This window comes from Furipterus horrens, unplaced genomic scaffold (genome assembly GCF_987537825.1).
Source record: "Furipterus horrens unplaced genomic scaffold, mFurHor1.1.pri manual_scaffold_4, whole genome shotgun sequence".
Taxonomy (NCBI): domain Eukaryota; kingdom Metazoa; phylum Chordata; class Mammalia; order Chiroptera; family Furipteridae; genus Furipterus; species Furipterus horrens.
Genome location: NW_028327174.1, coordinates 21,618,783 through 21,630,061, shown reverse-complemented (window position 1 = coordinate 21,630,061; position 11,279 = coordinate 21,618,783). Strand labels below are relative to the sequence as shown.

At 45.3% G+C, this 11,279-nt stretch overlaps 1 pseudogene; it reads right to left on the bottom strand.

Moving 5' to 3' along the window:
* Nucleotides 1–3,562: 3,562 nt before the first annotated feature.
* LOC150011247 (large ribosomal subunit protein eL6 pseudogene) lies at nt 3,563–4,064 on the bottom strand (annotated as a pseudogene).
* Nucleotides 4,065–11,279: the final 7,215 nt, after the last annotated feature.

The window sequence follows — 11,279 nt, the reverse complement described above, 5'->3', positions numbered from 1 at the left end:
CAGACTCTGATTTCCTTTTCCCTCACCTGGGGCACTCATATTTCCAGTACCCCTTTCCTTTGCAATACTGCATTGGTCAGTGGCAAGCAATTTAGACCAGGGTTGGGTGCCTCATGCCCACTGATGGAATTGCCCTGAGGTCCGTTCCAAAAAGATAGTGGCTGCTTGAACATTTTTCTGTTCTCTGTTATTATAAACCTTGAAGGCAATGTCTCCTAACTGGGAAGGATTCATGCCCATTCTTCCTTCTAACTTCTGAAGTTTCTTTCTGATGTCAGGTGCACATTGAACGATGAAGATCATATTCACCATTCTAATATTTTCAGGGGCTTGTGGATCCAAATCAATATATTTTCTATATGCCTGGTAGGTTCTTTCAAGAAACTCAGAGGGGCCCTCTGCGGGCTTTTGTTATACTGCCTGTACTATATTCAGACTTTTCTGCTTAGGGACTCCTTTCTTCAGTCCCTCAAGGATGCACCTCTTATAATGCTCTAAGAGAGGAAGGCCCTTCTCTTTAGGATCCCATCTGGGCTTGGTTAAAGGTATTGCCTTGGTAGGGTGATAGTCCCATCTAGGTTTTCTTGGTGTAATCTCTGAGCCACTTCATTTGTTTTATCCAATACCACCCTCTGCTCATCCCCCATCAGCAACATATTCAGAAAGTCTTGTTTGTCTGCCCAGCTGGGATGGTGGGTGGCAAAAATTGATGTAACTAAGACAGTCATTTTAGTAGGGTCATCCCTATAAGAAGGGGTTGAATTTTTCAAGTTTAACAGATCCAATGTAGAGAATGAGGTATGTGCCCAATAATGTAGAGTGGGCTGGACCTCTGGCCCTACTGCCACTGGAAGTCTTTGCAAAGGGTATTGCTCTGCCCCTGTATGGGCTTTTCCTCCCCTGAATTTGGTTCCTTGATGGGTTCAGGATGGAGAGACCAGTTCAGGCTCACCTTCTTTGAGTAAGGGAGAAGTTCCCCCAGGACTGGAGGGACCATGGGAATCCTGACCATGCTCACAGAGCCATAATATCCCGATCTTCCTGATCTCTCTCTTCTGAGCTTCTGCTACCTGCCACAGGCAAATTCCATTTTCTCTGAACCATTAATCTACTTCCTTTTAATCCTGCATCTTTATTCTATAAAGTCATAAAAGCCCATACATAAAGTATTTTATTCCATTTCCCTGATCTTTGACAAAATAACTCTAATTGCAGTATAGTATAGTAATTTAAAGACCTGTTAAGTGGCCAGTGCTCTCCTGAATCCAGACTATACAAAAGCCAAGTAGTATTACAATAACAAATCATTTTATTTTTAGTCATAGATTCATAAGCATAGGTTGATCAATCAGCCAAAATTTTCCCTAAAGGGCTGTTTCCTGGAATGGAAGCTCCCATCACTTCTACCAGGCAGAGCTCTGTAATATCACACAAACCAGAAGGCACCTTAATTCCTGACCACTGATCTAAGTTGTAACATGGGACTGTATTCCTGAAATAGAAAGTGCAGTGATTTACTTGAAAGTGATGGTGATGGGGAGTGCTGAGAGTCAGAGAAGGGGAGTCCTCTAGTGCACTTGGCAGCTACTAAGGAGTCTCCAAATTCACATCCCACAGCCCTCCAGTTCAGGCAGCCAACGGGACTCCTCACCAAATACCCAGACTTTCCAGAGAGTCCCAAAACTGTTCTGGAAGGAGTAGCCAGGATATGAAACTGGAAAAGAGGTGCTCATACTGCCTGTCACTACCAGAACCAATAAGTAGAGACAAGGATTGAATCTTTATGGGTGCTTTATTCAGATGGCTAGCTATCTGAAAAGACAGCTGGTTATTTACCCTAAAACCCATCTTAACATTGTATCTCAAGCTGACCTTTTTTATAAGGGTAAGTAAGGGGTTTGGAATTCAAGAAAGGTTAGTCAGATAAAAGTTGCAGTCTGGTCATTTTCCTAGCATCCCAGTGATTCTTTATCTGCATCCTGGTTGGTGGGTGTACCCTCCCTGAGGCACAGTGGCTCAAATACCATCTTGATCACTTGCAGCCCTCCTGGGGCACAAAGGTTGAATTGCATGGGCCTCCTGAAGTCAGGGTAGGTCTAGTCATACATTCCAGTTCCAGGAACAAGTTTTCTACATGCATTAATCACTAAGCCTATTAAGTATAGGCTAAATCTAAACATTTTTAAGTCTTGAGTTCCCCCATCAACTTGGTATTTCCAGTTTATATCCTTCGTATCCCACCACCTCAGCTTTCTAGGATCTGTTTTCTTTAGAATACTGGGGCAGGGAGGTGTTGTAATTTAATATTGTAGATGTGAGAACTGTCCACACCTGTAGAGAATTTTTATAAAAGTTTATTTGAGTCAAAAAGAGGATACACCTGGAAGCAAGACCACACCAGAACTGAGGTACATCCTCCCTTGAATAATAGCTTGCAGCTTCTTTTATGCATTTGAAATTAAAGAGGGACTGTAAAGTTTACATGGAGGGGGGGAAAGCAATGCAGGGATTGGATTACAGGAGGGTTAAAAATATTGTGTTTTCTTGAGGGTGGCTATTTCAAAGTGAAACCAGAAAAGTCGGCATTTGTGCTACCTGTCACTACCAGAGCCAATAAGTATGTTACCAAACAGCAAGTGGGATCCTGTTGCCCACTGCCACCCTCTAAGCAAAATACCCAGAGGCAAAGTCTTGGTGATAAAGGAAAGGAGTCTTTGTTCAAAAGCTACACAGTTTTGGAATAACAGCTTTCCACATGCATCAGTCACTTAAGCTTAAGTTTAAGGCTAAACTCTTTAATACTTGAGTTCTCCTATCATTCTCCCTGTTAGTTTTAAATTATCTTATTTCTATAGGATTAGTTTACAAACCGAAACAACATAACATACAAAAGCTACACAATTTTGGAAGAATGGCAGGCTTCTGTCTCATAGCCTGTCCCCTCTAGAACACTCAAAGGAGAATAACCCTGCCACTCTGCCAGGCCAGCCCGATCCTAGGCTGCACCTGAAGTTCCTTCCCATCCAAAATACTGTCCGCTGGGAAATGCAGGCAGCTGCAGCACAATCATCCAGGCATCCTAGAGGAAGAGAGCCCAAGAGCCAGTCTCTGCCCTTCTTTTATTTTAAATCTTCTGGCCCATAATTCAGTGTGTTCTGGAGGTGTTCAGGGTCTCAGCCAATCCCATCCTAGGCTGTTTACCATTGCCTTGGGCAACCTCCTCCTATGGCTCCTCCCTCCTCCTCCCCCCTCCTCCCCAGTGATCTGATCAGATCTCTCTGTATCAAGTAGAAACAAGGATTGAATCTTTATGGGCACTTTTTTTTCAGATGGCTGGCAATCTGAGAAGATGGCAGGTTTTGTATCCTCAAAAACTGTGTTAACATCTCATTTCAAGCCAACCTTTTATAAGGAGAAGAAAGGGTAGGTAAGAGGTTTCAGAGAAAGGTTAATTGGATAAGAGTTGCAGTCAGGCAAAGATTTTCCCAGTACTTCTTTATCTGTTGATCAACATTAAAAACAAAAACAGATCAGTTATTTAATTAGGTTTTTTAGAAGAAATTTAGAACTTCATTTTGTGAAGATAAAGCCCATTTGTGAGAACAAACACAGAGCAGAGGTAGTCCTGGAGCTGAAGAACAGCTTTGGTTTTTGGCAGAATTTGCGAGTCCATGGCTTTCTGATCAACCCTGCGCTGCTCTGTAATCTTGTATTTCTCATTCTCCCCCCCTAGTGTCTAGGCTTGCGCAGGTTCTTCTTCTTGAAGTAAGCATCAGTGAGATGGTTGGGGATTTTCACACCACTGATACCAATTTTGATGGAGGTGGCGATGACAAATTTCTGGTGCATTCTACGCAGAGGAACTCAGTTAAGGGCCAGAGGGCCAGTCGCAAATGGCAAGTTACTGCTCACTGCTTCATGCTTCTGTGGCACCCAGTGAAGATGATCAGAGTGGCCTGGGGAGTCATGCTGGTCTGCAGTTTTCTCACATGTTCACGGAGGGGTTTCTTGCCATGGCTCAACATCTTTTGAAGCTCATCTTCAGTAGGATAGTATCTAGGCATTTTGCAAAGATTAACCACTTGGGTACCACCATTCTTGTCGCCACCAACTGGTTTTGTGACCGTAGCAAGAACTTTCTCGTTTTTCTTTTCAATCCTGGATTTAGCTGGTGAATACTTCCTCTTGTACATGGCCTGCCTTCTGGGAATACAGAGCTGACCGGGAATACCTGCCAATTCTTCTAACTAAGACAGGGTTTCGGCTGCAGTGGGGCTTCCCCTTCTTAGGGGTCTTGGCCTTGAGGTTACACTCCTTAACCTTGTCACCAGCATCAGCCTTCTTGGGTTCAGGTTTCTTCTCCTTAGTAACCAGCCTCTCAGTTTTTTTCACCTGCCATCTTGCAAGATGGGAAAAGGAACAATCAACAATTCTTTATCTGCATTATGGGCGTTCCCTCCCTGGAACATAATGGCTCAGATACCGTCTCCTGGAGTGCAGACCACCTGGGGCACAAAGGTTAAATTGCTTGTTGACCTCCTGGAGTCATGTGGTCATGCATTCCAGTTCCTGGAATAACAGCCTTCCACATGCATTAATCCCTGATGACTATCAATTAAGACTAAAATCTTTAACTTTTGAGTTCCCTTATCGAAAGGTGTGTGAATTTAGGTGGACAGAAAGAATGGACAGGGCTTGCTTAAGGCAAAGGTAAACCTTTTACTAAAGTTATATGCCCAGGGTGTAACTACTATGAATGAAAAAGGGGCCACGTACTAAACCTGACAAGCCCAGGGGAGGCCTGCACAGTAACCTTACAAACTCAGAGCCCTTCATTTTGAGAGTTTTTAAAGGCTTGGGGTATAAGGGAGGTCTTAGGGTTCATAGGAAGGGTTCAGAGAGAGGGAGAATATTGCCTGCAGATAAATGAAGTCTGGACCCCATTGCATGGCACAGGAAGGAGGCCCCTGGTAATCTGGCCTCTGCTGGTATCTGTCACCCATTTCCCCCCTTCTGATCCTTAAATGCTGTAGCTATTTTGCACTATTTTTCTTTTTCTTTTCCTCCTCTCTCTTTCTTAGTAACTTCTTTATTTTGGAATAATTTTAGTTTTATAGAAAAGTTGCAAAGATAGTACATCTTACCCCTAATGTTAACACCTTACGTAATCATGGTTTATTCGTCAAAAGAGAAGTTAACATTGGTACAGTCGTCGGCAGCCGTCCGTCTCGAGAGACGATGGTGTAGCTTCTTAAGAGTCTATCTGCACCGCCGAGAATGGCTGTGCAGTCCGACTCGGGAGTGACACGGTATCTGTCTCCTCCCGTGTTGAATCGACATCTTGCGATGACGCTGGAGTGTCCTCTCCAGTGAAGCTGAAGCTACAGAGCCTGGGCAGGGTGATATGGAGGGTCTGCTGTTGCCCATGCAGCAGACCCCCCCTCTCTTCGCAGCTGAAGGGTCCAAGGGAAAGACGGAGTCAATACAGCTTGGCTTCAGGTGCGCCGCAGGAGTTGCCGGTGTTGACTACAACGTCAAACCGCCTTAGGGACTCCGGCTCCGGATTTTCTGTCGGGGTTTACTCCCTTAGCCTTTCCCCTGAAGAGGTATGCCGCAAGGCAGCGGAGGTTTTTTGGAGTCAGAGTTTTCCTTCTGAGTTTCAGAGAAGGAAAACATTGGTACAGTACTATTGACTAAACTGCATATCGTTTTCAGATTTCACTCGTTTTTCCACTAACGTCCTTGTTTTGTTCCAGAACCTAATCAAAGATCCTGCTTTGCATTCCTTTTAATTCTTTGAATTCACTGAGCTTTGTTCCTGTCTCTCCACCTTTGACCCTGTCATTCTTTTTGTCTCCAGTAACTTTCCTGTTCCCAGCCAACTCTTATTCATCCTGCAGCAAACTGTCCTTAAGGTCAGTGTTAAGGTGGGGAACTTGGTAGGAGTGGCGTTTAAGGACCTGGATGTCAGCAATATTAAGTGGGGAGAATCGCCACTTCCCCTTCCGTACTCAGGATCTCATTGTTCTTTCATTTGGTTTTTACATATCCTTCTTAATGCAAATCCAAGTAAACACTGACATATATCAGTACTCACTCCCCCCTCTCCCAGCTAAGGTTACTCAAGGGAATGTGTCTACATGTGACTTCCACGGCACAGTGCAGGCTGCTGGTGGCAGAGCTAGAACCAGAACTCGGGTCTCCTGGCTTTGGTGTCATTGGCTCTCTCTGTCCTTGTGTTTTACCGGTTCCCACTTTTTTCTCTTGTTCAGTGTGGGTGTGCTTTAGGGTAACATTTGGCTCAGTTTGGTGGGTGGCGGGTTTCCTGTGGTTTCTTACCACCTTGCACATTTAGAACAATTGTATCATCCTTGGCTTTGGGGACTTTCCTTAGGTTGCTCCAGGCTAGATTGTCACTGATGTCCTCACCATCCTTTCACCCACCTCTGCCACACAGGCCAGGAAATCCCCGAGAGTGCCAGCCCCTGGGCTCCCCAACTCTGTCTATGACCTAGAACTTGGTGTGGACTTCCGCCAACACCACCATCCTTTCTGCCCCGAGTCCACACTGCTTGGGGTGCTTTCCCTCACCCACCACCCTTTGGGGCCCTTTAGAAGGCTGGTTCTACATGCATTTTCCTCTAAATTTAATTTTTATGTAGATCATTCATTTATATGATTGAAAATAAGGATTTAAAAGATAGAGAGGGAACGTGTCCCTCCTGGAAATTATTTCAGATAAAGGGAGACTTAGGAGACATATCAAGCAAGTGAAGTATGTGAGCCTTTTTGTGTCTGGATTCAAATAGACCAATTATTGAAAAAAGTTTTGTAAGCAATTAGCATGGTAAAATGATGGTATTGTTGATGCTGGGTGATAGGTAAAGGGATCACTATACTATTTTCTCTACTTTTGTGCATGTGAACACTTCTATAACAATAACAACAATAAAAAATCTCCATCCAACCTTGTTCCATCCGTCTGGTTCTCTAATAACCAATATTGTACCCTTTTTTACGCAAATACTAATGTATATCATTACTCACTTCTCCCTCCTTTCCTTTTATCAGTGCCTTGCTACTGATGCACTTGCTTTCCCCCTTTATTATATGCACTGGGCAGAATAATTCCCCCTCCTCCTACAAATGTCCACATCCTACCCCCTGGAAGTTGTGAATTTGTTACTTAATGTGGCAAAATGGACTTTGCAGGTGTGATTAAGGTTAAGGATTTAAGATGGGGAAAATGTCCTGAATTATCCAGGTAGACCTTGTCTCAATCACGTGGACCCTTAAAATGAGAGAGTGTTACCTGGCTGCGGTGAGAGAGACGTGTGACAAAAGGTCAGAGGGACAAGACAGTGCTGGTTTTGAAGCTGAAGGAAGGGACCAGAAGCCAACGAATGAGGACAGCTTCTAGAAGCTGAAAAAGGCAAGGAAGCACAATTGCCCCAGAGTCTCCAAGAAGGAAGACAGCCTTGCCGACACATTTATTTTAGCCCAGTGAGACTCATGTGTCAGACCTCTGACCTACAGAAATGTAATATAATAAATATGTCTGTTCAAGCTTGTGGTAATTTGTTACAGCAGCAATGGAAATTGACCACAGTATATCTTGGAGATACTTCTGTACCAGGGCAGGATTGCAGAAACATTAGTTTCTTAATTATACATGGGGTCTGCAGTGTGACAGATCTGGGCTTGAGACCTGGTTCTGCCATATATTAGCTGTGCAATTTTGGGAGATTTACATTACCTCTCTGAGCCTGTCTCCTTGTCTGTAAAAAGTTAATAAGAGCACCTGTCTTATAGGGTTGATCCGTGGATTAAACCATATAATGCATACAAAACATTGATCATACTTCCTGGCACATAATGAATGCTAAAAAAAAAAAAAAAAAAAAAAAAAAAAGACAGCTGATAATAATCCCATTAATATTATTATTATCATAACAAGGAACTTTCCCTGGCTTCTCCAGGTCTCAGCAGCTTCCAGGAGCCCTTGTTTCTCCAGAAAACACCGCCTCCCCCACCCCCTGCTTCGAGCTTGCTTCCTATTATGTGCAAGCCCCACTTCCCTGGTCAGGGGTCAGCAGAGTGAGGGCCGGGGCTTTGTTCACATGTCTCTGCACTGGGCATTTAGGATTGCATACCACCTGAGAGAGGGATTGATGTGTTAATAGGCAGCTTCTGAGGGGCTGCTCTCTCAGTCTTTCCAAAGTTGAGGTTCCCTCCCTGCTGTGCTAAGGACATGTCAAGGATACAGTTGGACCCTGGCAGGCTCCTGTGCTGCTCCTACATAGCTTCTCAGAGTGATGGGGACCTCCAGGACCCCCTCAATGTCCCCAACAGCTACCTTTGCATGAGTTCACCCCCTCCTAAAGCTGGACACTCCACTATTGGGCAGTTCTGGTTATTAGAATGGTTCTTTCTCAGCTCACCCTGTCTTTGTTCTGCCCTCTGGGGCCACATGGAATGAGTCAGCCTTCCCTTCCCAGTAGCAGCCCATCTGCCTTTAGATGAGTGAGGGGTGGCAGGATTGTAGACTTGAAGGGCAGAGATATGGGGTCCAGTCCCTACTCTGCTACTTATATGGCTGGGTGTCAGTCTTTTTTGAACACTGTCTTCAAAAACCTGTAAAAAAGGAATAAAAACACCTCCCTTTCAGGGTCCTCATGGGACACTGTGGAAAAGATCCCATACGAGGTGATCACTCAGTACATCCTGCTTCCTTTCCCTCCTGCTCCAGGCCACACGTCCTGGGGTCCTTAACTGCTTATTGGGGAGGAGGCTTGGAAGATGCCCCACCCTCTCTCTGCCACTTTGGGAGTGCAGGACAGTCTTAGTCTTCAGTCCTTTCCTGCCCAACGTCAAGCCTTCTCTCCACTTTGGCTTCCTAGCTGGGGCACGTTCTCTCCTCTTTGGAGGAAGTACTATACTCTCCCACTGCTGAAGACCAAGGCACAGCCACGCCCTCCCTGCTTCTCTGGCCTCACTGTGTCTGGTGGTGGTCTGGGACTCTCCTCTCCCTGCCATACAAAGCCACAGATGCTAATGCTTTTGTTACGCCTAGAAACAAACACCAACTTATTTTTAGCCCTGGCTCCATTCGACACACTGCACCCTCTCAGCATGAACTTGTCCAGATCTGTAAGTTGCTTTCCCAAATCCTTTGAGCCACGGAAATGTGCTCAGATCACATTTACATGATCTCTGCCCACATCTCCCCATTTGTCACCCCTGTCACCCCATTTGCTTGGATACATGTTTCTGCCACAAATGCTCTCCAAAGGGTCCCACCATGATCCTGAGACGTAGGTGTTTTCATTCCTTTTTCACAAGCGGATACTTGCTCTTCCCCTCTCCCATACCCACCCACTGTCCTTCCCTCCAGCAGAGAGGAACAGTTCCAGGGAAACCAAAAGCTGGAGAGGACGAGGGAAGTTGGTGGGAAGGAGACTTTATTGGCTTCTTGGCCTGCTAGGCCAACTGGGGAGGATGTGTTTGTTTATGCAACTCCCTGTGCACCCACAAAACACACACACACACACAGACACACACACACAGACACACACACACACACACACACACACACACACACACACACACACCACACTCTGTATCCGGCCTTCTGCAACATGGGGTTGACTTTGGCCGGATCAGCCTTTTATCCGAGGCCAAAGTGGTTAACCAAGAGATTACTACATTTTCCCTCTCAATTTAAATTTAAGATGAACAAACAACTCCTTTTGGAACAAAGGGTCTTAAGCCAACACTGACAAAGAAACCCAGGCATGCAGTGTTTCCCCAGGCCTGGCAGAGCCAGTACATTCATCTCTTTTGAGGTCAGCTGGGTTCTAAGCACCTTTAGGATGAATTCCTCTGCCAGCATAGCTCCTTCTGGGCACTGCTCCACTTCTAAGTCTAGATGAGAAGTCCCTTGAAGGCATGGGACATTTTGTTCTCCTCCCTTTTTTACCCCTAGTTCCTCAGGGTAAAAGTCAGATTCCTTAGGGCCTACTGTAATAGGCAGTTAGATAGACATAAGCGTGCAGAGCAATTACAACGGGTCACTGCAGGGTGGGTGGGTGTAGGGGGAAGGAAGGCCCAGGTGCCTAGCAATGGTCAAAATAGGGACAACAAGGACCTTGCCCCCCAGGGTGACTTTTCTTCTTCTAGCATGTGGTTTGGACACCCTGACCTTTCATATTGCTGGTCATGTAGTTTAGACCCCCTGAATTTTTCTCCCTAAAGATGACACCTAGGTCTCAGTTGTATTTTAGCTCCAGGCCCAGAAAAGCAGCAAAATCAGACAAAGGACACCATGGCCGACCTCAGCACTAGCTGCGCTGACTAATGACTCCCTGCCCTGGAGCCAGCCAATCAGTGGAGACCATGATCCTGAAAGGACACACCCGGAAAGTTGATGAATGTTCTATTGAGAGCCTCCTGTGAGACATCCCCTAAGACTGCCACCTGCAAGAGAGAAATAAAAACCCTCAAAATAATTCCCTCTGGGGAACATGCCCATGCCTTTCCCTTCTCCCTGTTCTTCCCCCAGAAGCATGCATTTCCTAATCTCTAGGGGACCCCACAAGACTTACAACTGGGGCATCAGCAGTCAGTAGCAGCTCATCCTGGGTTAACCCCCCTGAAATTGGCTCTAAGGCCCCCTTTTGTCTGACTTCCCAGTGAGCTGACAGAAGCCCAGCCTGGGGTCTCTTGTGGCCTCCTATGCTAGGCCCTTTTTCTCTGTCCTGAGTGCGTTATTGCTGCGGCCAATAAATTCCTGCTTGCTTTACTGCACTTTGTCTCTTGACTGAAATCTTTCCTCAAGAAGACAAGATACAATCACCAAGATATGGATACAGCCCAAGTGTCTATCAGTAGATGAGTGGATAAAATAACTGTGGGACATTTACATAACAGAATACTACTTGCTGTAAAAAGGAAGAAAATTATACCTTTTGCGAGAGTATGGATGGACCTGGAGAACGTTATGCTAAGTGAAATAAGCCTGTCAGAGAGACAAAACCATATGATTTCTCTCATATGTGGAATCTAATGAACAAACTGAGCTAACAAACAAATTAGAGACAGACTCACAGAGAGAGAGCAGGATGACAGCTATGGTGGGGGAGGTTAGGGGGCGGAGGGATTGAGCAAAAAGAAAAAAAGCACTCATGGACATGGACAGCAGTGTGGGGATTGTGGGGAGGGTATAAAGGGGCTAAGGCAAAAAATACAATTAAAATTAATTAAAAAAAGAAGACAAGAAC